This window comes from Dermochelys coriacea, chromosome 1, assembly GCF_009764565.3.
Source record: "Dermochelys coriacea isolate rDerCor1 chromosome 1, rDerCor1.pri.v4, whole genome shotgun sequence".
NCBI lineage: Eukaryota > Metazoa > Chordata > Testudines > Dermochelyidae > Dermochelys > Dermochelys coriacea.
Window position 1 is genome coordinate 3,994,370 of NC_050068.2, and position 26,141 is coordinate 4,020,510.

A 26,141-nucleotide genomic window follows, 5' to 3' on the forward strand; every position below is an offset into this window, starting at 1 on the left:
TCTGCACAGGCTGCTCTGTGCCCCCACAACCTCCAGCGCTTCCCAGCTGTTCCTGTACACCCTCTCCCTCCCCCACAATCCACAGCTCTGCCCGCCTGTCTGTGAACACCCCGCCTGCCATCCCACAACCCTCAGTGCATTCGGCCTGCCTGTGTACATCCCACTCCCTGCCCCATAACCTTCAGTGCAGGCCACTTGTCCATAAAGATTCCCCATCCCCATAACCTCCAGCCCTGCCACACAGTGATACCCCTCACCTGGGACCAAAACGTGGTGCCAGACCCCACAGTGAGAGCTCACACAAATGCCTCCTCACACAAGGTTAAACTCGGTGTTTGCCTGACCAGGGGAAAAGGGGGAAATCAGACTGATCAGCCTTTCCTGGGAGAGGGGAACCCCAGCAGCAGTTCAGCCTGTGCAGAGGGACAGACCCGGAAGGAGGAAGACAAGACATGGAAACTAAAAAGAGCCAGGGTAAGTAACTCTTCCTCAGAATGACTCAAAATTTTAACATATTTCAGCTCTCTAGAAACCCAGACACCCCTTCCTGAGGTTGCTTTTCCATGTTGGCAATTTCTGACATTGCCACGAGGCTGTAGTGAGGTTGTTCATGGGAGGAGGGATGGTCAGGATTTGGGATGGTATCAGAGACAGACTGCTACAGTGTGGTCCATGTTACATTACTGTTTGAGCCACCCCGCTTCCCCAGGAGGCCTCATTACAACTCTTTCATACGTACATTAGGCAGGATGTGCATTGCTATTTCTGCTGGTTTCAGGACTCTGCACGACTGTGATCTGGATACTGCACTTCCCGCCCTCCTGCCACCATGCACACACACAGACACAATATGGCATGGGTCTCCCCAGGTGAGATTTCCTACACCGCCTGGTTTCCTCTAAGCCAGAAACCTGCTTTTCTTTTTACAGCCTTTTAGGCTTTCTTCTCATCTCCAGAAGCTGGGAGGAAGGGGCTCAGAGAAAGAGAAACTCCTTCCCCTTCTTAGTTTTTTTCCTAATTATTTTGACCCTCTAAGCCTGTGAGTTGGATATTTCAGCTACACTCCTGTCTGTACTTCTTTGGTCTACACAAAATCACCCATCCTTCAAGGCCACAGGATAATGCCAGTTGAAGTCACTCAGTCTCTTGGTTGGTGTAAATCAGGCCATTCATTTAAGTCCCTCTATGTAGATTTAGGGTGAACTCCTAGCCACCTTGGGAGTTTTCCCATTGATCTCAATGGTGAAAAAATCACTCTTCCTGTTTAACTTTCATCTCTAAGCAGTGATAATCATCGCTTTAGGTCCTGCTACAGGGAGCGCTACACGGTTGGGGGTGATGAAAGAGTCTAAAGGAAACCCCCAGTTTATGTGGCGTTCTGAGACCAGGCATGAAAGACAGGGATAGCAAAACACAGGGGCTCTGATTTTCCACTCCGGGAGGCCAGGGTCAATCTGGAATTACCCACTGAAGGCAAAATATGAGAGCAGAATCTGACCAGTGTGTGACCCATACTTGTTGTGAAATCTCTGGTCACACAGATACCCACTGCAGAGGCTCTGGCTGCACTTCCTAACAGGGCAATAAAGTTGCTGAATTGAAAAAATTGAGTGAATGAGAGGAAGAACCACACAGCCCAAAAAAGGAAGCTATTGAGATTGATAGAAGGACACAGTAAGAAACAACAAACGCATCTTAAAAACAAATATTTGTCTAAACTATTTCCAGCATAGTTGTAATTCCAATTTTACCTGGTAAATCCCTTGGTTTTTCTGATAATACTAAACAGTTCAAGTTGTGGCGTTGGTGAACTCCTACCCTGATGGTTCCTGATTTGAACCCAGGAACACTTCCAGAGCCCTCAGCACTAACTTTAACGGAGAAAGAGGCAACTCACCAAAATCCGACTCAGCAGAGAGAGTAAATCTCCTTACTGCGGCAGGAAGGCAGAGCCCTGAGAATCAGTGTATAAATCTGACATGCCTTGCACTCGGGGGGCTGGACACCAATCTTTATGATTCCCCTGTACATTGCCTGTGGACTCACAGGTCGGCCAGGATTCACAGACAATTCCCTTGGCTCTGTGAGCAGTGGAAAGAGCAGAAAATAGACTCTGGAGAACTTCAGGTTGCGAGCCTCCCCCAGGATTAAAGAAATGATTTGCTGATACCATTGTCTCAGATTATCAGTGCAAACTGAGTCTTTCAGACTGTGCAACCTAACAATTGACAATGGCCTTTTTTCCCTGTGTGTAATGTACTGCCATCTGCATTATGTTTGGGAATGCTGCCACATGAGAAGGGACTAAAAACCCCTTTTAATGGATGATTGCATTTATAATATCCACTCTATTATCATCTGAAATGTCACTGCTACACTGCGGAGGCCAAATGATCAGATCCTGAATTCATGGAAGCCAAAGGTTTGGAAAATGCTTTTTTCTCCCAGCATTTTGGTACCAAGCTTATTTGGTTTGGTCAGTATCCATTTATGAGGTCAAAAGTGAATATATGTCTGGCAGTTCCCAATTGTTCTAATACTTCATCTACTCTATACATTAGGTAAGCATCAAATTTCAATACTGTGTTGATCCTTCAGAAATCAGTTCAGAAATGGGATCTGCTATCCTGCATCTGCGTTAGTAGAATGGGACATCTCCACTCGCTGTATGATTCCTTCACCAAAGCAGGGCAAAAATGACCTGATATTCTCTCACACGATATCCCACATTATACAAGGAAAAAGCCAGAGAGTTCGCCTGATCTGTTGCCCTGAGGCTATTGGAGTGCGCTGGTATTTTCACAGAATCATAGAATATCAGGGTTGGGTAAGACCTCAGGAGGTTTTCTAGTGTACATGGTGGTACAGGAATCTTTTGAACGCCTAGGTGGGGATCCTCCTTATAAACTCTCTAGGACACTGCCCCCCATATTCTTCATATTTGTATGATTTTGTTATAATTCTGGCATATATGATACGTTTTGTACAAATATGTCTTGAGAGTTGTAATAGGAAAAGTTATGGTTTCCTAAAAAGGATTGTCCTATTTGTGTGCCTGTATCGTTTTTGTATAGATAACATTTTATTCATGGTGGGAGAGGGGTCTGCTCTCTCTGAGATCAGATCAGAGTGACTTCGAGTCCTGAAATTGTGCAAAATGGGGAATGGACGTCCTCCCCAATCAACAGACCAAAGAGGGGTCATGAGGCCTCCTGTGTCCGGGAGGTGTCTCAGACTGGATTGAAAAGTGGACACACTGCCGCATATTGTCTCTGACCCGGTCCCCGTCTGGACCGTCCTTCATCCTCTGAGAATGTGCAGTGGCTGAGGACAGTCAAGAGGAGGTCACCATTCTGTCATTTTCTTTTTTTTAATTTCGGTGAGGGAAATAAGCAAAAGAAAGCAGAAAAATGACTACCAATGATGGAACTACAATACTAGAGCTGGCAAAGTTGGAAGCAGCAGACAAGGGAAACTACCGCAAGTGTCAAACATGGCAGGCAGAAATGAGGCTCAAAGAATATGATTTTGTACACAAAACGGCTAGGGAGGAAGAAGCAGTCAGGGAGGAGGCTGCACACAGAAGGGCTATGGAAGAAAAAGAGTGAGAGAGAGAGAGAGAGAGAGAGAGAGGGCAGGAAGAAAGAGAAAGGTAGAGATAGAGAGAGTGAAAACACCAACTGGACTTGATCGAGAAGCAGAACCAGAGGCCCCTGACCCCAATGGCTCCCATCACTCCAAAAATCCACAAATGGGAACACTCATGTTCTGCAGACAGTGAAGACGATGATTTTGCTGAATATCTGACTGCCTTCGACAGGCTGTGTGTGATACATGAAATCCCTGATGGTAAGAGAGCTCCTACCCTGATTGCAAAATTCACTGGCAAAGCTCCAAATGTGTTCAATGGAATGCTTGTCGAAGATGCGTTAGAGTACTGTAAATTTAAAGATACTGTTTTGCAAACTTTTCAGATTACCTCTGAAATATATAGAGTTAAATTTAGGAATCTTAAGAGGGATATTGGGATGAATAATGGGGAATATGTAAACAATGTGAAAGATTTGTTGGGAAAATGGGTGAGTGGTAAAGAGGTAGTAAGTTTTGAAGGAATGCTTAGTCTTGTTGCTCAAGAACATTTGCGCAGCTTATGTAAGGCTGAAGTAATGCAGTGTCTGTGGGACAAAGATGTAAAGTCTGAGGCTAACATGGATTTTTTAGCTGATATCTTCGAATAGACTCAGGTGTCTATTGAGGGCCGGCCACAGAAAGAGGGGTTTACAACTGATGGGAAGGGAGGATCCCATTTTGCCCTGGGAAGACAGTAGGGGGATGGGAGCCTTAACATTCTGTGACCCAGAACCATTCCTCTAACCCCCATCCCAAATCTCCTATAAAAGCAGAAGAGCTCAAAAGGTGCTATCAGTGTAATTCCACTGATCACTAGAGGAATAAATGCCCTGTGCTAGGAAGAAGCCGGCAACCGATAGTTGATGTTAGTTCTGCTGTCCTCACCACAGAAACTCCCCTACCAACAGAAACCGATCATATTGGTTTTGTTAGATGAGCCTCTGCAGAACCAGACATGGAGCATGTTAAGGCTCTCCAAATTGATGGTAGGAAGTTCTTGGGGGCAGAGAAATACAGGAGCTCATATCTCTCTGGTTTAGCAGAGTGTGGTCCCAAAGGCCAAATGGGAGAGATTGTGAGGGTGGGTGGAAGCAGATTCCTCATACCACTAGGTCAAATCCTTGTGGTGTGGGAAGGTCTGGAAAGTGTTTGGACTGTGGAGTAATGGAGCATCTCTTAGTTGACCTGCTCCATGGTCATGTTTTTTTCTGTATAGCTCAGCTTAAAGTATTTGCCTGCCGCAGGAGGGAGTTTTAAGCTGGGACCCCTGAGGGAAAGGGTAAGGTCTCAGGAACTGTTGAGAGAATGGGAGAGAGTGTCCTTGATTCTTGTGCAGCAGGGGGAAGCCACATGCTTCCAGGCAGGAGGGTGGTTGAGACCAACTCCTGCACTCAAGCTGAAGGCAACATGACCTCAGGAAGGGATGGAGTGTAATCTCCCTGTCAGGGAGAGAACTGTCCAAGTTGTTAGCTTCCAGCAGGTCAAAGCTGAACCAGGACAAACTCTAGGGAGCATAGAGAAATGTGTCCAAGAGGAGAGCCTAGAGAAGGGGCAGGGAATCTCAGAAACCACTGAGGTGAGTGAGGATTCCTGTCACTCTGTAAAAGAGGGAAGCAGGGTGCTTCCAAGTATGGGAGGGGGCTGAGACTACGCAACATGTCCTCAGGAGCAGAGGTAGGGGAGATGTTGTCAGTGAGGAAGGAAACTGTCCCAGTTGTTAGCTGGCACAGTTTTGCAGCTGAACAAAAGAAAGAACCCTTCCGAGGGAGCACAGAGAAATGTGTCTTAGGAGCGGGCCAGAGGAGGAATTAGGGGAAGGAATAGTGGTTGTACAAGAATGTCTCCCCACTTGTCACTTGGGGCATGATGGCGAGGACACTAGAAGGCTGCATCAGAACCTGTGAACCCAGGTACTCAGTCTGGGTCATAAATATAAAGGGAAGGGTAACAACCCTGATGTATGCAGTAACATAAAATCCGTCTTGTCCAGAGGTACAGAATCACTTTACCTGTAAGGGGTAAAGAAGCTCAGATAACCTGATTGGCAGATGGCCAACAGGACCAATAAGGAAAGAAGATATTTTCAAACCTGGGGTGGGGGGGAAGAGTTTTTGTTTGTGATCTCTTTTTGTTTTCTCTCTCTGGACAGAGAGAGAGAGACCAAGCTGGTAAACCATCTCCTGAAAAGATACCTGAAATGATACATCTAAAAGGACAGAAATTGTAAGTAAAGGCAAGGAAATGCCTTTGTTACTTTTGTTTTAGCTTGTGAATTTTCCATATGCTAAGATGGAGTCTTATTTCTGTTTTTTGTAACTTTGAAGCTGAGCCCAGATGGGAATCCTCTGTGTTTAAATGTTTTATTTACTCTGTAAAGTTACCTTCCATCCTGATTTTGCAGGTGTGATTCTTCTACTTTTTTAAAAGAAAAAAGTTCTTCCTTTAAGAACCTGATTGATTTTCAGGTTCCTAAAATCCCAGGGGTTGGTCTGTGCTCACTTTGTAACCAATTGGTTAGTATATTATTCTCAAGCCTCCCCAGGGCAGGGGGAGAAGAGGTTTCCGGGGAATATTTTGGGGAAACAAGAACTCTAAGTGGCCCTTTTTCCTTTATTTATGTCTAAATTACTTGGTGGTGGCAGCATTATTGTCCAAGGACAAAGAAATCATTTGTGCCTTGGGGAAGTTTTTATCTATGCTGGTAAAAATAAGCTAAGGAGGTGTTTCATGCCGAACCCCACATCTGTACCACAGAGTGCAGAGTGGGGAGGGAACCCTGACAGCCGGTGACCCAGGTTTTGAGAGGAAACTGTGTAACTGATGTCCTGGAAGGGAGCAGTCCCACCGCTGACTTCTCAGATACAGAGGAAGGGGTGGCAGATCATACCCTAAACCAGGTCCTAGTTTTTCAGCATGCTATTTCTGATACTTTTCTTGGAAGGTATCTATGTCTCTTTACAGCTAGTTGCAGCTCCAACGCCTGTGATAATGGAGTAATAGAGACCAGTAAGTTGCCAGGTGGTAGTATGTGAGAATACAAATGACCGAACTGACAGAGAAGGGGTGTCTTCCCCCATACTGGTGAGACACAGAAAGCAGTCGTGGGAAAGCTGCAGGGAACAAGGTACGTCAGATCAAAGGGTAAACACACCTAGCCAATAGAGCACAGATCATAGTCCTCTAGGAAAAGGGGGCAAAGGGCCAGCCAGTCAGCAGGATCTCCCTGAAAAACTATCTTGCCAGACCCTGAGGTCAAAATTCCAGAAACATGATTAAATTAAGAGCCCAAACAGAAGGGAACACTGGAGGGAAAGACAAGCCATTGACTGATTACATGGGAGAGAGTCAAAGGACACCATGGGTAATGAACAAACTAACCTCAAACTACACTATCTGAACAAAGGGGGTGGTAGCATTAAGATATTTGTAAACACCCATGTTTGATAAAAAAAATTGGTATTAATGTAAAGTTTTGGGATAAGAATTGTATTACTGATGTTAAACCTTTTGGTAAGTCTAGTTCATAGTTAGTAGCTGTACACAGATTTAAATCTGATCACAGCAGAGAAACCTGGTTTGCAGTGTCTTAATGCGGAAACTGAGGCACACCGCCTCATGGCCTTAATGGCTGGGTGCCAAGAGAACTCTAACACACACTGCCTTTGAGCTAGTCAGTGACTAACCCTCTTGCAACAAACTAAGGTGGGAGGTGAGACATTCTCTATCATCGGGGAGCATACTGTAACTGCCATAATCCTCATTTTCATATAAACATGATTTTACATATAAAGCATGCCTTGCAAAGTATCAGGGGAAAGGTTATGATCTGCTGAAAGTTATGTCTCTGTCCATATATGTGTATCATCAATGTATACGGAGTTATGAGAATGGTGTTGTATGGTGGTCACTAAAACATGCTGGAAGTTGGGGAATCAGCCGGATATTAGCTCCCCAGAGGCAACAGCAAGGAAAGTGACGAATCCCTGCACAGAGTGTCAAGCAACCCATCAACAGCCTTTGTCCAGCAAGGGAGCTCCAATGCAATGACTCATGTGCATGAGGCCCCACAAAGGGAATTGCTCAACCTTAATTGGAGAAACTCAGCAATGCCCCACAGACATGCCTGGACTTATGCCACCCTAGCACATGGACTGAGGGTTTAAAGAACAAATTTGTGTATTAAGGACTGCAATATAAAGTGGGGCAAGAAAAATGCTTATTCTAGATATTGCCCAGTCTAATAGAGTTGAGAGTTTAGACTGCGTGTGTCAAGGTTACTTCCCTACTCTGAACTCTAGGGTACAGATGTGGGGAGTTCCATGAAAGACCCCTGAACTTATTCTCACCAGCTTAGGTTAAAAACTTCCTCAAGGTACAAATGTTGTCTTGTCCTTGAACCCTATGCTGCAACCATGAAGTGTGTTAAACAAAGAACAAGGAAAGAGCCCACTTGGAGATGTCTACCCCCCAAAATATCCCCCCAAGCCCTACACCCCCTTCCCTGGGGATGGCTTGGTAAAAATCAGCACCAACTTGCATAGTTTAACACAGACCCAAACCCTTGGAACTTAAGAACAATGGAAATGCAATCAGGATCTTAAAAGAAGAATTTTAATTAAAGAAAAAGTAAAAGAATCACCTCTGTAACATCAGGATTCTAAATACCTTACAGAGTAATCAGAATCAAAACATAGAGAATCCCTCTAGGCAAAACCTTACATTACAAAAAGACACAAAATCAGGAATATACAGTCCATTCAGCAGAGCTATTTTACCTGCCATTTAAACAAAAGGAAATCTAACACATTTCTAGCAAGATAACTTACTAACAAATTCCAGGTTTCAGAGTAGCAGCCGTGTTTGTCTGTATTCGCAAAAAGAAAAAGAGTACTTGTGGCACCTTAGAGACTAACAAATTTATTAGAGCATAAGCTTTCGTGGGCTACAGCTCACTTGCATCCGATGAAGTGAGCTGTAGCTCACGAAAGCTTATGCTCTAATAAATTTGTTAGTCTCTGAGGTGCCACAAGTACTCTTTAACAAATTCCAATATTCCATTCCTGTTCTGTTTCCGGCAAAAGTATCCCAGAGACAAACACATCCTTTGCTCCACCACCCCTCCAGCTTTGAAAGTATCCTCATTGGTCATTTTGGTCAGGTGCCAGAGAGGTTATCTTAGCTTCTTAAACATTTACAGGTGAAGGGGTTTTGCCTCTGGCCAGAAGGGAATTTTTAGTTCTGTATACAAAAGGTGGTTATCCTTCCCTTTATATTTATGACAGTGTGCTTACATTTTCTTTTGTTTTGGTAACCACTCTGACTTTTTGCTATCACTTAATATCACTTAAAGTCTATCCTTGTAGTTAATAAATTTGTTGTTTTTTCTACCTGAAGCAGTGTGTTTGGTTTGAAGGGTGAATAAGACACACCTTAGGATAAAAAGGCTGGTGCATCTCAATTTCTTTGTTAAATTGACAAACTCATAGAAGCTTGAAGTGCCCTGCGGGCATACCTGGACACTGCAAGAAGTAGGTTTCTTGGGTTGTGTCTGGGACTGAAGATATTGGCTAGTGTCATTCGGTTGCAGAATCCAATGAGCAGCTTACATGCCACAGACTATGTTTGAACAGCCCAGGAGTGGTGGTTCTCACAGCTGAGTAGGTAAGGCTGGCTCCCAGAGTCAAGGATTGGGGTGACCTAACAGATCACCAGTCTAGATAACACCAGAGGGGAACATCAGAGGGTCGAAGAGCAGCATGTAGGTGGACAGGTGGGCAGTGCTGTTGAAATTATTATTTTTTTATTGGTGATTGTTAGTCCAAGGCCAGCTTTGGGACGTTTCCTGATACAGAGTGCATTTGGGGAGTTTCAGGGTCTCTTTGCCCTGGCATGCCACAGAACTACGATGTGGGTGTCAGAAGTTTGACTCAGTTTTGTTTCCAATTGTTGTTGTTATGTAACTGCAGGCATTTCACTGGTAGTAATAACCATTGATATTTTTGTGACAATGTACCCCATTGCAAGATGGGTTATGTAAGATGCCGTTGGAAAAGTTATGACTTTCTGAATATGATTATCCTTTTTTATGCATTTTTGATTTTTGACAGAAGTTCAGAATATTGACTACTTCTCTGCATTTCAAATGTAGTTACAACTGGGTAACGCCCACTAGGGAACTTGGTTTCTGTCTAGATACCTGGTTGGGAAGGGCCTATTCACGGCAAGGAGACATTGGCCGAAACAATAGGCCTGAAGAGAAACTTATCTCCTACCTGGTGAGCCTCCCTGAGAATGCTTCAGACAGCCTATACGTAGTGGATGCTCTGACTCTACAAGGCCATGTAACCAGGCTACATAACTCTGGACTCCATCTTGGGGAGTCTGTAATTTTCCCACAAACTAGTTAGGAAACCAAGTTTTGAAACGACGGGTTCCTGCCATATGCTAAAGCTATAGAAAGCAGGAAGTGACATCCTCGGTGCTTCTTCACTCCTCACTCAAGAAGAATCCGAGAATGTTAATAACTATAACATATTCACCATATTATTTGTTATAAAGCATGTAACCCCCTTGCTGTGCTTCTCTCCCTTTACAGGCAACCTCAGCATTTCTGAGTCGTATAGATGCATCAGCCGCCTCATGGCAGGTTTCAACTTCACCAACTCTGATACTTCAACTTTCATCCTAACGGGCATCCCTGGGCTGGAGACTGCCCACATCTGGATTTCCATCCCTTTCTTTACATTCTACATTATCAGCCTGTTGGGAAATTTCACGCTTCTCTCTGTTGTAGGTAAGGAGCAGACTCTGCCGAAGCTGTTGTACCTGCTACTCTGCATACTGGCACTTACAGACATTGCCACAAAGGCACTGGGCATATTTTGGTTCTATTTGAAAGGCATTACTGTGGCTGGATGCATCACCCAGATGTTCTTCCTCCACACGGTTTCTGTTATGCATTCATCCACCCTCGTGACAATAGTCTTTGATCACTACATTGCCATATGTAACCCTCTGAGATATGGCACCATCCTCAGCAATGCACCAATAGCTAAGCTAGGGCTTGTAGGTTTGATAAGAGCTCTTCTCTTCATTCTGTCCCTACCCCTGCTCCTGAGTCAGCAGCCATTCTGTGCCAACCGCATTATTCCCCACACGCAATGTGAGTACATAGCTGTGGAGAAGATGGTGTGTGGGGACATCACAGTCTACAGGATATATGGCTTGTGGCTAATGTTTGTAATCAGTGGGTTTGACCTGACGTTCATTGCCCTGTCCTACGGTCTGATCATCAGGGCCATCCTCAGAATCTCCTCTAAGAAGACCAGCCAGAAAGCCCTTAACACTTGCACAGCGCACATCTGTGTGATGCTGACAAATTATACCAGAAGGCTTCTTCTCCATTCTCACAAACCTCTTCGGTCAAGGCATTGCATCCTATGTTCATATCATCTTGGCTGATCTCTATCTCCTCATCCCTCCCATGCTCAACCCTATCATTTTTGGGATCAAATCCAAAGAGTTATGTGACAAAGTAGGCAAATACACCTGCCAAAGGTGATTAACTTGGGCCACTGACTTGGAATCTGTTTGTCAAGAGGAGGAAAGCATATCTTCTCATGAATCAAGGGTGCACTGTCCCAGTGTGGTTGAGCTAAGCATTGTGGAAGTTCACAGTCTGAGAATTTCCTCCCAACCAATATCTTATCACACCATCACTAAGCACTGTTTTTTCCACTGCTGAGTTACCTCTCTCTGACCATCACTTGACCTCCTTATTGTTACCCATCAGCCTCTCTCCCCACACACCCTGTTACTTAGCCTTTCCGGGACTCTAAGGCTATGTCTACACTACCGCGGTGTCAACCTACTCTATGCAACTCCAGCTACATGAATAAGGCAGCTGAAGTCGAGGTGCCTTAGGTCAAGTTATTGTGGGTTCTACATTGTGGGGGAAGGCGGGAGGAGGAGTTGTCGATGGAGAAAATCTCCCTTTGGCTTATGTTACCCTTCTTGTTGGGGGTCAACTGCAGGGTGACCTGCAGTCGAGTTGGCAGGTCTTTACTAGACCCACTAAATCGACCGCCGGTGGATTGATCTCAGCTCCCTGATCCCAGCTGTAGTGCAGACCTGCCCTAAGACACTGTAGCATTTTGATGCAAAGTAGTTTTCCATTAGTCTTTTTGTGGTAATTGTTCTTGTCCAGTTTTACAAACAGAAGTTACACTTTCAGATAGCCAAAGAGAAAAAGAAAGAAACAGCAATGCTGAAATTCTTTATCATATGGACAGTGATTCGCTGAGCAAAATGTACCTGATTTTTCTATGTTGTATCCATCACAAATCCTGGAGGATAATGCTAATGCTTCAGTGGGAAAGTCCTAATAGAGGAAAGCTGCTGTAGGAATTGAGCACATTCTGCTAGAGCTTACTGGTCAGAGTTAGAAAACCTTGTGTTTGTGAGAACTGGACTGGCACACGAACAAACCCAGGAACCTAGGACCGGGCCAGGGTGGGACAGGCAAACAGCCAGGGAAAATCTCCGGGGGGCTACAGGAGGAAGGGAGGAAATAACTAGCCTGGGGGGTAGCGAGGAGGCCCCCCACCCAAAAGCAACTGAGGGAGGGGGGCCAAGTCCAAAAAAAGAGGGGGGGAGTGCACCCACGAGCGCTTGTGGGGCTCACTCCAGTCCTTGTTCGCTGCTGGAAACAGTCCCGGATGGTGGTGGGCGAAGAAGCAAGCAGCCCCGTTGAGGGGCGAGCAGCAGGTGTTGAGGGTCAGCTGGGTTGGTGGAGGAGGCGGTAGCAAAAAGGGGTTGTGGTGGTGGTGAAGGAAGATGTGTCAGGGGCAGCAGGATTGAGGGAGGGCTCCACGCCTCTCCCCATACCCCCCACAGCAGCAAAAAGCTACCACCACCCCAGGAGCACAGCTGTTGAAGTCACTCAGTCCAATAGCCGACCCCCTCCACAATGCCTCGCAGCGGCCTTCCCCCTCCTCAATGAGGCAACAAGCTTAGGAGGAGCACCAAGCAGGTGGCGGCCGGCCAGGTGAGGACCAGGCAGAAGAGCTGACTACGGTGGTGATGGTGGTGATGGGGTCCTCACTTCTCCTCCCTCCACAGGGGTGAGGATGGGGGGGCAGGCTGGCATGCCCTCCCTCCCCACAGCAGCAAGAGTGGCAGCAGCTCCAGAAGGGATCCTAGCCAGCAGCGGCCCTCCAGGGAGGGAGGCAGAGAGCTCCACCAGGAGCAGCAGCCCAGGGAGGGAGAGAGCTCCAGCCAGCAGGGCAACCCTAACAGACTGACCTCTCCATCCAGTAGCGGGGTGGTTCCCCACTCCAGCCCTGTCAGGGCTGAGGCCGGCCCAGGGAGAGGGCTGGAGCTATGGGGAAAAGCCCAGGCTCCATCAGGCCCAGTTGGCCCCTCTAAGAGGCTGTGAGCCAGGAGCCCAGTCAGTCTCCCTCTGCCTGTAGAGGGAGAAGGGTCTCGCTGCAAGGTGCCGAGCAGGACACCCGGATTGGAGCAGGGCTGAGGAAGGGCCAGAGAAGCTGGGAGCTCCGACCTGGAAAGCCTCAGGCTGCAGGCCAAATAGGTGCAGAGTTGCAGAGGGGTAGCCCATGGATAGGCGGAAGCAGCAGGTCGAAAACTCCCCTGCTGGTGCTGAGTGACATATACACTGCAGTCTGCCCCCACGAAAAGGGTTAAGTAGGGACTGGCAGTAGCCCAGACTGAGATAAGGTGGGGTTAGAGGCTGGGGGTTCCCCTGAGTGGGGAGACACAGAAGCCGAGAGTGTGGGGGTACCGCCAGGGGGCAGCACCCCAGAGAAAGGGGCACCGGGTCCTGGGACGGACACCGGCAGTAAGGCAGATCACCGGGCTGCGGAGGGCGCTCCGGTGGCTGGTGGAGTTATTTCCCAACGACCAGGAGGAGGCGTTGCAGTGGTGAATCTGAACCTTTATACATATAAAAGCTTTTTCCTGTGGTATTTTATTAGGGGGTTAGAGGAGTAAACCTAACACGGTTTTTTTGGCCTCTTGTACATATTATAAGAATTGAAAGCGTGGTCAAGCAATTGACTACACAATTGATCAACAACCAGTATGAATCACTCCTTCCTCGCAAAAAGAGAACGGGAGTACTTGTGGCACCTTAGAGACTAACGTATTTATTTTGCGGATACAGACTAACACAGCTGCTAAAGTGAATCCTTCTTCTCATGTTCAGTATTTAGACACAATGGAGGACCCCACAAAAATAATTCTCCTGGGCAAAAATGCCAGGGAATTATATAAGACTCCATCGTTAACGTAATTAATGGAAAATCTTAGTTTTCTTCTTCTCATTGTGCTCCGAAGAAAGATTCTGGAAACGTTAAATGCTAATACAAAACTGCTGCAATCTGGAGACAACCAGCAATATTACTTCTCAAATTCAGTTAAAAGAAGCCAAATGTTCTGAAAATGTTCGGAAAATGGGGAAGAGAAATCAAGTAAGTCTGAAGAGAAGTGCTTGAGAAAGGCAAAGGGCAGGGGATCAGCTCATATTGTGGCAGACCAGGGAGCAGAGCAGACCTGCTACAGGCAGGTGCAGGGGAGAGGATCGGAGGGAAGGCAGAATCTGCCCCTGAACAACGGCCCAAAGATCCCTCCCTGAGGGAAGGGAGGGCCTGCTGCAGGGACACCCCGGGAGGGAAGCAGTCGTCTCTCACATGAATGCTGGACTTGACTGATCCCCTTTACTTGCTCTTGGGGCTACCCCAGCAGGGGAGAGCCCTGGGACTGAGCTGGCCCTGGGAGGTTGGGCCACACCACAGGAAGAGGCAGTTGCTGCCTGAGAAGAAAGGAGTGAGAGCTTGTTACATGCCACCGCCAGAAGGTTCCTTGGGGTGAGCAGACACCCGTCCTGCTGCTTTACCCCAGACGGACACCTTGGGACCTTCGCAGGGAGGTGGTAGGAAGAGGCCCAGGTAGGCAGCAGGTATAATAGGCCATGTGAGGCTAAACCTCCCTCAGCTGTGCAGCCCCCATCCCGCAGCCTTTGGGAGAGGGGACATCTAGGCCCTGGACTATCCTCCACCCCATTCCCCCTCCTGCTTTTTCCCCTTGGCCCAACCCACACTCCATCTCCTCTTATCCCTGCTCCACCCCCTGCCGAGGCCCCCTTTGCTTATCGCTGAATCCCTCCGTTCCCCACGGTGTTGGCTCTAGTCTGGACTCGCTCCTCTCCACCACCCCCTCCTCCGTGGCCCCACTACCCACAGATCACCGAGTCCCTCCTGTCCTCCATCCCCTTCCCCCATTCCCCCCACACCTGCCATTGGCTGAATCCTTCCTCTCCTCCACTCCCTGCTTACTGCTCACTGAATCCCTCCTCTCCTCCACTCTCCTTTCCCCAGGGCCCTTTGCCCACCGCCTGCTGAGTCCTCTTCCCCTACAGACCGACCTCCCCGCCCCTGAGGCCCCTACACCTGCTGTTAGCCAGTGAAAAACAGAACCACGTTTCAAAATGGGCCCTGGCCTCCTGGCTCTCCGTACTCCAGCCCCCTTACTGCGTTGCGCCAGTGTCTCAAGGCATAACAGCAGGAGGAGTCACTCAGCTGGGCCAGGTATAGGAGCTAGACATCAACCAAAGACCAGAGGCATGGATATGCCATCAGTGATTAAGTGGTGCAAAGTCCAAAGAGGGAGAGAAAATGAATTGGGGACACTAGAATCAGCACAGTTGTGTTACGATCTTTCTCATTTACATTGAAATATTACCAGATACTTCAATTTAAGAGTACAGTGAGCAGGCAGATACAGTTTTCTGCTTTCCTTGCAGACAGTTTTCCAATTTCTTTCAGAGAACCTGCGGTCACTGAAAATGGAGTAAGAGTTAGGAAATATATTGGGAAAAACCTTCAGAAAACATATACAATCTGCCATACAGAAGCAGTGTTCTGAAAAGTGGCATTGAAAAAACAAAACAAAAACCAGTTAAAAGAAGTTGGCTCCATAGTGGCAGAGTTGTCAAATTCTCAAATGCTGGCATCACATGAAAACAGTGGCTATGCTGCTAGAATCATCAATGCTTTACCTGGCTAAGCAAGGATTTGCAATGCAGGGACAGGAAGAGAGAGAAAACTCTGCAAAACATGGAAAGTTTGTAGAATTATGCAATTTGATTTCGAGTATGATAAAGCATTTGCAAAAAAAACCCAACAAGAAACAAACAAAAAAACCTTGCGTGATTATTTGAGTCTTACAAGCCACTCAGTTCATAACAAGCTTTTATGAGTTGCTGCCGCTATTATGAAAAGCACAATCATTCAGAACGTTCAGGAGAATGGGTCTTGTTGATGCAGCACTCAGTTTTAAACATGAAGAAATGACAGTGTGCATGAGACTGAAAACTGGGAAATAAAGGAAGGATCTCTAGCATTTGTTGATTCCTCTGAGCAAGGGGATGCTGGCACCATCTATTGCAACATTAAGCAGTTCTTACAAGTATCGAGGACTGCAAACTTGCCGGTCGCAGCAGAGTGTTATGAAGGCGTGGCTGTCGTGGCAGGTCATGTAAGTGGAGAACAGCAAAAATGGTGCAAGATCACCCCACTGCTATATATACTCACTGCATAGTTCATAAATTGTATTAGGTTTTTGTTGAAGCCAGCAAAGTAAACTGGAAAGCAGCAGGATGTTTTTTACACTCTAGAGGGCTTGCTTATCATCTTGCCACAGCCTGGCATACACCAGGCTTACTTAGAGGGCCAGAAAACACTTGGAGTGAAATGGAATTGTCTAACTTATGTGACCCAAGATGGGCATGCAGATGGAAAAAGGCATCTGTTGTAAAAAATGCCACGAGAATGCTCCTCAGCAGTTTGTTGGGACTGTCAGAGCCACCCTACTGAAGATTTATTGAAGCGTTCAGTTTGGTGAAGAATGGGCAGAAAATTGATTTTGTGTGTTCTTAGTATGATTCACATAGCACGCAAAGTTCTGCAGACACAAGAGACGATATTTGTCCTCCCCTATTCCTACCAACTCTGTCAGTTCTATTCATCCTCCAACCGGGTTGTCAGCTTCCTTCTTCTCAGTCAGCTGTTTCCCCAGTTTCTTTATGACTTCACCAATGTGATTCCTGTCCCTCTCCAGTATGACCAGAAAGGCAGATATTGGAATAATTTCCTGAGGGAGTTTATTAAGGTTTTGCACAACTAAGTTTCCACACCAGATTTCCTTTATTAATCCAAAGGGAACTTGGTGTTGATTACATCCAAAATATTATTATAAGGAAGGGCAGACTTTGTATTATATCCTAGGAACAATACAGTTATAAGTTTAAGCAGGGTCTCAATGAAAATGAGTACTCTGGTGGAACCCTGTGGACTAACAGATTTATTTGGGCATAAGCTTTTGCGGGGAAAAAAATCCACTTCAATGAAAGCTTATGCTGAAAGCTTAAAGCTTCATGGTATCAATGAAAGCTTCCTGGCAGCTAGGTGGGAGGGGGAGAGACTTTGAGCATTGTAACAAAGCTTTGACCTGTTTCTATGGGTCCCACACTTCCTGGAAGATTTTGCCAACCTCAGAGGCTCACTGTGACCCTCCATATAGCCCTTCTGTCTGTAGAGGCAAGGGTGATAGTCTACTGAGATACTTTCATCATAAGCCAGCAAGGGAGGTGAGGAGAAGCTAGCCTCCCTTGCAGAACCTCCGTTGTCTGCCAGTCTCACTGATTAATTTGCGGGGGAAGAGGGGATTCTGGGCCCTCTACTCTGGTTTCCAGCCCAGAGACCCTAATAGTGTCAGCTATGGTGGCTGACTTGTGGAAACAGGACACATACATCCAATGAAGTGAGCTGTAGCTCACGAAAGCTTACGCTCAAATAAATTTGTTAGTCTCTAAGTTGCCACAAATACTCCTTTTCTTTATACAATTTCCTGGGCCACTTTCCCACAGCAGCCCCCACTTCCTCAATATCTTCTTCATCCATACCTCAATGTTTCCTTCCTTGTGCCTGATATGGTTTGTACTGCTCATTTTCTGCAGCAGCATGGTTTCCTCTTACAGCTCCTGATACGTGCCCCCACATGACTAACTGGCAGGCTTTTAATTAGTTTCAGCCTGTCCCTGATTGATGTCAGGTGTCCCAATCAACCTAGTTGTCCTCCCTGCCTTCTTGAAAGCTCTGAATTGGCCCCAGATGTCTTAAATCACCTGGAGCAGCTGCCATTTTCTTCTGCTTGTAACAGGGATTTGTTTAACTTTTGGCTAATATATCTGTCTCATTGAAATAAGGTGCTTTTGGGCTGTTAGGATACAATCCTGTCCTGATAGTGCCTATCGCCTCCAGAAAGGGAAGTGCCTAGAAGATGTAAAGGAAACTCAGTTTGATAGCATCCTGTCTGGCAAGAACTCACTTATCAAGAGCTGGGATGTGAAATCCTCACTTCGGTATTGTTTTGTCATTATAGTTCCCACTTTGCTATTGTTTGTCTGCATAATCTCTGTCTGGTTCTGTGATTGTTTCTGTCTGCTGTATAATTAATTTTGCTGGGTGTAAACTAATTAAGATGGTGGGATATAATCGGTTACATAATCATGTTACAATATGTTAAGATTGGTTAGTTAAATTTCAGGAAAATGATTGGTTAAAGTAAAGCTAAGCAGAACTCAAGTTTTACTATATAGTCTGCAGTCAATCAGGAAGTGGGTATGTTTGGGGGGGCAGGAAATGGGAACAGGGAATGGGGAAGGGGAAATTGGAATCATGTTTTGCTAACGGGGGGAATGGGAACAGGGACACAGGTGTAAGGCTCTGTGGTGTCAGAGCTGGGAAGGGGGACACTAAGGAAGGAAACTGGAATCATGCTTGCTTGAAGTTCAGACGAATAAACATCAAATTGTTTGCACCTTTGGACTCCTGGTATTGTTGCTCTCTGTTCATGTGAGAAGGACCAGGGAAGTAAGTGGATGAAGTTATAAGCCCCCTAACACAATCCTCCAATTTGTTTAGGGCCCTCTGTATCCTATATCTACCCTCCAGCATATCTACCTCTCCTCCTAGTTTAGTGTCATCTGCAAACTTGCTGAGGGTGCAATCCACACCATCCTCCAGATCATTTATGAAGATATTGAACAAAACTGGCCTGAGGACTGACCCTTGGGACACTCCACTTGATACCGGCTGCCAACTAGACATGGAGCCATTGATCACTACTCGTTGAGCCCCACAATCTAAACAACTTTCTATCCACCTTATAGTCCATTCATCCAGCCCATACTTCTTTAACTTGCTGGCAAGAATACTGTGGGAGACTGTGTCAAAAGCTTTGCTAAAGTCAAGGAAAAACACATCCACTGCTTTCCCCTCAGCCACAGAGCCAGTTATCTCATCATAGAAGGCAATTAGATTAGTCAGGCATGACTTTCCCTTGGTGAATCCATGCTGACTGTTCCTGATCACTTTCCTCTCCTCCTAGTGCTTCAGAATTGATTCCTTGAGGACATGCTCCATGATTTTTCCAGGAACTGAGGTGAGGCTTACTGACCTGTAGTTCCCAGGATCCTCCTTTTTCCCTTTTTTAAAGATGGGCACTACATTAGCTTTTTCCAGTTGTCCGGGAATTTCCCGATCGCCATAGGTTTTCAAAGATAATGGCCAGGCACAGAAGGAAGTAGAAGTCAAGACAAACAAACAAACAAACATAAAAAAAAAAACTACCAAAATCTTTTATCTGTTGGAAGCTGTGAGAACTGGCTTGTTTGCAATCACTGTGCTGGCTTGTTGGCACTGACTGTGAAACCTGAAACTAAAACCATGGCTACACTGTGAATTAAAGGAGATGTTAAATGATGCCCTAGATGACAGGTTAGTGTGTGGCCTCTACAGTGAAGCCATATGGAAGCGCCTTTGGACAGAGGCTCAGCTTACCTTACCGAAGGCTGTTGAGATTGCAGTCTCCCTGGCACTGGCTGCAAAGGAGGTGCAATACATCGGTGCATCCCTTAGGGTGCATAAAGTGTCACAAGAACCAACCCACAAAACTGGGGAGTCAGGAATGTTGCCGCTGTGGTAAGCCAGGTCACCAGGCCTCAGCATGCTGGTGTCAGGTCCTGGTGTGTTGACACTGTGGCAAAAAGGGACACATTGTGTGTGCCTGTAAAGAAAAGAAAGAGGCCTGTGGTCTGGCCGACCAAAAAGGGGAACCTGCAAACCCTAGAGCAGAACCAGGAGGACCAAGGTGACACCTCTTCGCAAGAAGACGTGCCACTCCATGTTTTGTCTTTGGCAGTGGGCTCACATGAATACTGGGTAAGCTCCTTGTTGGATATCAAACCTTAGACGCATGGAACTGGACACAGGTGCAGCCGTCTCGCTGGTCTCCGAGACTGTGTCTAAAGACAAGCGACAGCATCTTCCGTTTAAGGCAATAAAAATTGTCCTGAAGATGTATACGGGAGAAGCTTTGCCCATGTTGGGCACAACATGTTAAGGTGGAGCTGAATGGACAGGCTGCTCAATTGCCACTGTTTGTGGTGAGAGGTAACTACCCAGCCTTAATGGGTAGGTCCTGGCTTGGGAAGATTCAGCTGAACTGGGCAGAAGTTCACCGAATGACTAAAGAAGAAACCGGACTGACCGCTATACTAAAAAAACATGCTGCTATTTTTGGAGAGGATTTGGGAAGTCTGAAGGGAATCACTGTGACACTGAACATTAAAGCTGACAGTCAACCAAAATATCTGAAAGCCTGAACTGTGCCATATGCCATCAGGCCCAAAGTTGAAGTAGACTTAGAGTGCCCAGTCACCAATGTAGTCCTAATACCAGTTACCCATAGTCCATGGGCCACTCCTATCTTTCCAATAGTGAAGAAAGATGGCTCCCTCTGTATTTGTGGTGATTTTTAAGGTCATTGTCCACACAGTGTTGTGTGCAGAGCAATACCGGCTTCCCCACATCGAGGACCTCTTCGTGGGCGTGGCTGCGGGACAAAAGGTCAGTAAGATTGATCTGAGTCAAGCGTATTTACAGGTGCATATTGATGAAAAGTCCCAAGAGCTGTTGACTATTGTGACTCATCAGGGGCTTTATCGATACTGTCGCCTACCCTTAACGTCTGCTCCCGTCCTTTTCCAGAGGGCTATGAACCAGATCTTGTGTGGCTTGCCAGGAGTTCAGTGCTATCTGGATGACATCTTGGTCACTGGAAGGAATGAAGAGGATCAATTAAAGAATTTAGAGGCTACCCTGCAAAGCCTGGAAGAGTATGGCCTATGAGTCCACAAAGACAAGTATGAATTCTTCCAGCCCTCTGTTGAATATTTGGGACACTTCATTGATGCTGCGGGTCTTCATAAGGCCCCTGCAAACTTAAGGCCATTGTGGAGGCTCCCCCATCTCGAAATGTTATCCAGCTGCACTTGTTTCGAGGACTATTTCTATTATGGAAAGTTCATCTCACAGTTACCACACTGCTAAAACCACATCACAAACTCCTTGGGCAGAACAAGATCTGGAAGTGGATTGAAGCCTGTAACGTTGCATTTAACAAAGCTAAAGATACATTGATAAATTCTGAAGTTCTAACGCACTTTGATCCCTCCTTACCCCTACAATTGGCCTGCGATGCCTCCCCGTATGGAGTGAGTAGAGTTGTGTCACACATTATGCCTTCGGGAGAAGAGAGACCTATTGCTTTTGCTTCATGCACTCTAAGCAAAACAAAAACTAACTATGCCCAAATCGAAGGTGAGGCATTAGGAATCATTTTTGGAATTCAGAAGTTTCATCAGTACCTGTTTGAGCGGAAGTTTACTCACCTTACAGACCATCACCCTCTGACGTCAATTTTTGGACCCTACACAGGTATTCCCCCATTAGCTGCTAGTCGTATGCAATGTTGGGCATTGTTACTTTCAGCGCACAGATATGAAATCAAATATTGGAAATCCACTCCGCTCCGCAATGCAGATGGTCTCTCAAGGTTGCCTTTGCCAGTCAAACATCAAGATGCTGCCCAAAAGGAAATCTTCTACTTTGAACACATAGAGAATACACCCATGACTGCTACTCAGATAAAGAAGGCAACTCGCGTTGACCCAGTATGGTCCCAAGTTATGGACCTGGTGATGCATGGAAAATTTGACGAACCTCTCCGATCTCACCCGACTTTCTAACCTACATGTCCAGTAGGACGGAGTTATCAATCCAATCTGGTTGTTTGTTGTGAGGGAGACCTGTCGTTATCCCACCACCACTGAGATCACATAGATTAGAACAGCTACATTCTGGTCGCTGTGGAATAGTGTGCATGAAGGAAATTGCACAAAGCTATATCTGATGGCCTGGATTGGACAGTGCTATTGAAGAGAAAACAAGAGCTTGTATGTCATTTCAGGGTTTCAGGAATCCACCCCAGTGGGCACCCCTACACCCATGGGACTGGCCTGAAAACCCGTGGCAATGAATTCATGTTGACTTTGCTGGCCCACTTGAAGGAAGCATGTTCTTGGTGGTGGTAGATGCCCATTCTAAATGGCCAGAAGTCTCTATAATGCAGTCCACTACTGCAGAGAGTACTATCCAAAAACTACGGGGACCCTTTAGTCGTTTTGGTCTGCCAGAACAACTTGTGAGTGACAACGGACTGCAGTTCGTCTCTCAGGAGTTTCAAAATTTTATGAAGGCAAATGGGATACACCACATCACTTCAGCACCATATCATCCATCCACCCATGGATTAGCTGAAAGATTTGTGCAGACAATGAAACAAGCTTTGAAATCAGCAAGGGGACAACACTCCAATGGCTGGATCTTTAGCTAGAGTGAACCCACGGTTATGGGGCCAAATAATTCCCGGGGTTTAGCCAGGAATGGAGGCAGTCTACTCTCCTTCTCTACTTTAGTGTTTATTTTATGTAGGGGATGTTCTTATTAAGGGGGGAGGAATATGCTGTGTATTTGGTTGTCGTGATAATAGCACCTTGTTGTTGCAATGGCAACAATGGTAGATTATTAGGGGATAGCCCAGCCAGTTTGGACTGGTTTGGTTAGTTCAGCGTGTGAAAAATAAATGGCTGCTTTCATGGTTCACAGCTCTCCGTGTCTCAAGTGATTTCTCCCTAAACTGCTGCCCTCAAGGATACAACATGGCTGAGTGCTGCTTCTGTGGCCTCTGCCCAGTTCTGCCTTCAGGGCTCCCTCTCTGGGCCTTTTTTATTATGGCTGCTGCTGCTCTGCCTCCTGCTCAGCTTGAGGTGCTGCATCAGGTTTGCCAGATTTTACTTCTTTAATAGCCCCAAATCACTTAAAAACTAACGTAAAAATAGCCCAATCTCTTTCTGGAAACAAAGGGTTTTTTTTAAATAAAGGCATTGGTCTATACATCAAGTAACAAATGAAACCTTTTGTTAAATGCCTAGCATAGAAATGACTTAAAGAAAAGAAAAGAAAAGAAAAGAAAAGAAAAGAAAAGAAAAGAAAAGAAAAGAAAAGAAAAGAAAGCTGCAAGACCCAGAAGGAGTTTTTCCACATAACTTACAAATCTATGAGATGACAATCAAATTCAAAGTCATACCCCGCAGTACTGGTCCTTGATTCCTGAGTGATGGGTGACAGGTGTTTTAAAGAAAAAATAGCAAATTATGTTGTTAAAAATTAAAAGGAGCCCCAAACTTACGTTTTGTAAAAACAGGAATCGCATTATTAGATTATTGATTTCTAATTGCATTCAAGGATGGTAGTCAATGTCCATATTGTGAGTTGCATTATTTTGTTACTGTTAGTCCCTAAAAGGCAACATTTCCTCCTTGGTGTCTTCAATGGAAGTAGAATGCTTCTGCTTCTACTCATACATATCAGCAGTAACCAGTGCAATCATTCTTTCCTTGGTGCAAACTCTTGACATTAGATTTTCTATCATTGTATATATGCAAAAATGAGACGTCAGCCACTCTAGGTTGTGAAAGTCTCAGGAATGCAAGCGATTCGATCACCTGGACATATAGTGGCAATCTCTGTTTCATCTGTTTCACAAACTCCCCTCAAATTCAGAGTCATATGGTCCAGTTCTCAGAAACACATAGTTTCACAACTCTCATCAAGAAGCTCGAGTAGAATGTCGTCAATTCCTGCAGCAGCTTTCCTGTATTAAAAATTTCCAACCGTAACTTTTAATTTATTCTCCAGGCTTCAAGAAGGAGTGGACATAGAAAAATCAGGTATATTTCAGCACTGTACTTATTTTCTTCTCTTTGGCTATCAGAAAGGCTGGATTCCGTTTGTCAAACGGAACAAGATACCGGTTCAAACAGGGTATAATGGAAAGTCAACTTGCTTCAGAAAACTGCTGTATCTTCTGTTGGTTTGAAAGTCATGGAAAGAACAAGTGGCAGGGTTTCTGGGGTTGGGAGCTGATAGATGACACTGAAAGAGATCAGGTGATGGCGAGAGAGAGAGAGAACATAGCAGCAGAGAGATCAGTACTTGGTGATACAGTGATAAGAGGTTAGGTTTGAGGAGCTTCTCAGACTTGAACTTCCACAGTGCTGAGCTCAGCCAAAGTAGGACTGAGCACCCTTGAATAACAAGATATACTTTCACCATCTTGTCATGAAGGCTTAAAATCAGTGGCGCTGGGCAATCACATTCTGCAAGTGTACTTCTGCAATTTCTCATGAAACTCTAAGGTTTTGTCCCCATAAATGATAGGATTGAACATGGGGAGGAGGAGGTAATATAGTTTGGTCAAGATGATGTGAACATGGGGAGCAATTCCCTGACCAAACTGGTATGTCACAGTGGAGAAGAATCATAGAATCATAGAATCATAGATTATCAGGGTTGGAAGGGACCCCAGAAGGTCATCTAGTCCAACCCCCTGCTCAAAGCAGGACCAAGTCCCAGTTAAATCATCCCAGCCAGGGCTTTGTCAAGCCTGACCTTAAAAACCTCTAAGGAAGGAGATTCTACCATCTCCCTAGGTAACGCATTCCAGTGTTTCACCACCCTCTTAGTGAAAAAGTTTTTCCTAATATCCAATCTAAACCTCCCCCATTGCAACTTGAGACCATTACTCCTCGTTCTGTCATCTGCTACCATTGAGAACAGTCTAGAGCCATCCTCTTTGAAACCCCCTTTCAGGTAGTTGAAAGCAGCTATCAAATCCCCCCTCATTCTTCTCTTCTGCAGACTAAACAATCCCAGCTCCCTCAGCCTCTCCTCATAAGTCATGTGCTCTAGACCCCTAATCATTTTTGTTGCCCTTCGTTGTACTCTTTCCAATTTATCCACATCCTTCCTGTAGTGTGGGGCCCAAAACTGGACACAGTACTCCAGATGAGGCCTCACCAGTGTCGAATAGAGGGGAACGATCACGTCCCTCGATCTGCTCGCTATGCCCCTACTTATACATCCCAAAATGCCATTGGCCTTCTTGGCAACAAGGGCACACTGCTGACTCATATCCAGCTTCTCGTCCACTGTCACCCCTAGGTCCTTTTCCGCAGAACTGCTGCCGAGCCATTCGGTCCCTAGTCTGTAGCGGTGCATTGGATTCTTCCATCCTAAGTGCAGGACCCTGCACTTATCCTTATTGAACCTCATTAGATTTCTTTTGGCCCAATCCTCCAATTTGTCTAGGTCCTTCTGTATCCTATCCCTCCCCTCCAGCGTATCTACCACTCCTCCCAGTTTAGTATCATCCGCAAATTTGCTGAGAGTGCAATCCACACCATCCTCCAGATCATTTATGAAGATATTGAACAAAACGGGCCCCAGGACCGACCCCTGGAGCACTCCACTTGACACCGGCTGCCAACTAGACATGGAGCCATTGATCACTACCCGTTGAGCCCGACAATCTAGCCAGCTTTCTACCCACCTTATAGTGCATTCATCCAGCCCATACTTCCTTAACTTGCTGACAAGAATGCTGTGGGAGACCGTGTCAAAAGCTTTGCTAAAGTCAAGAAACAATACATCCACTGCTTTCCCTTCATCCACAGAACCAGTAATCTCATCATAAAAGGCGATTAGATTAGTCAGGCATGACCTTCCCTTGGTGAATCCATGCTGACTGTTCCTGATCACTTTCCTCTCCTCTAAGTGCTTCAGGATTGATTCTTTGAGGACCTGCTCCATGATTTTTCCAGGGACTGAGGTGAGGCTGACCGGCCTGTAGTTCCCAGGATCCTCCTTCTTCCCTTTTTTAAAGATGGGCACTACATTAGCCTTTTTCCAGTCATCCGGGACTTCCCCCGTTCGCCACGAGTTTTCAAAGATAATGGCCAAGGGCTCTGCAATCACAGCCGCCAATTCCTTCAGCACTCTCGGATGCAATTCGTCCGGCCCCATGGACTTGTGCACGTCCAGCTTTTCTAAATAGTCCCTAACCACCTCTATCTCTACAGAGGGCTGGCCATCTCTTCCCCATTTTGTGTTGCCCAGCACAGCAGTCTGGGAGCTGACCTTGTTAGTGAAAACAGAGGCAAAAAAAGAGGAAGGACCGATAAGACATCTTCA

General features: G+C 46.0%; 2 pseudogenes; both read left to right on the plus strand.

Annotated features, from left to right (window-relative positions):
* The first annotated feature begins 10,258 nt into the window (after positions 1-10,258).
* On the plus strand, positions 10,259-11,191 carry LOC119845609 (annotated as a pseudogene).
* Positions 11,192-19,962: 8,771 nt separating this feature from the next.
* On the plus strand, positions 19,963-22,553 carry LOC119845621 (annotated as a pseudogene).
* The last annotated feature ends 3,588 nt before the right edge of the window (positions 22,554-26,141 follow it).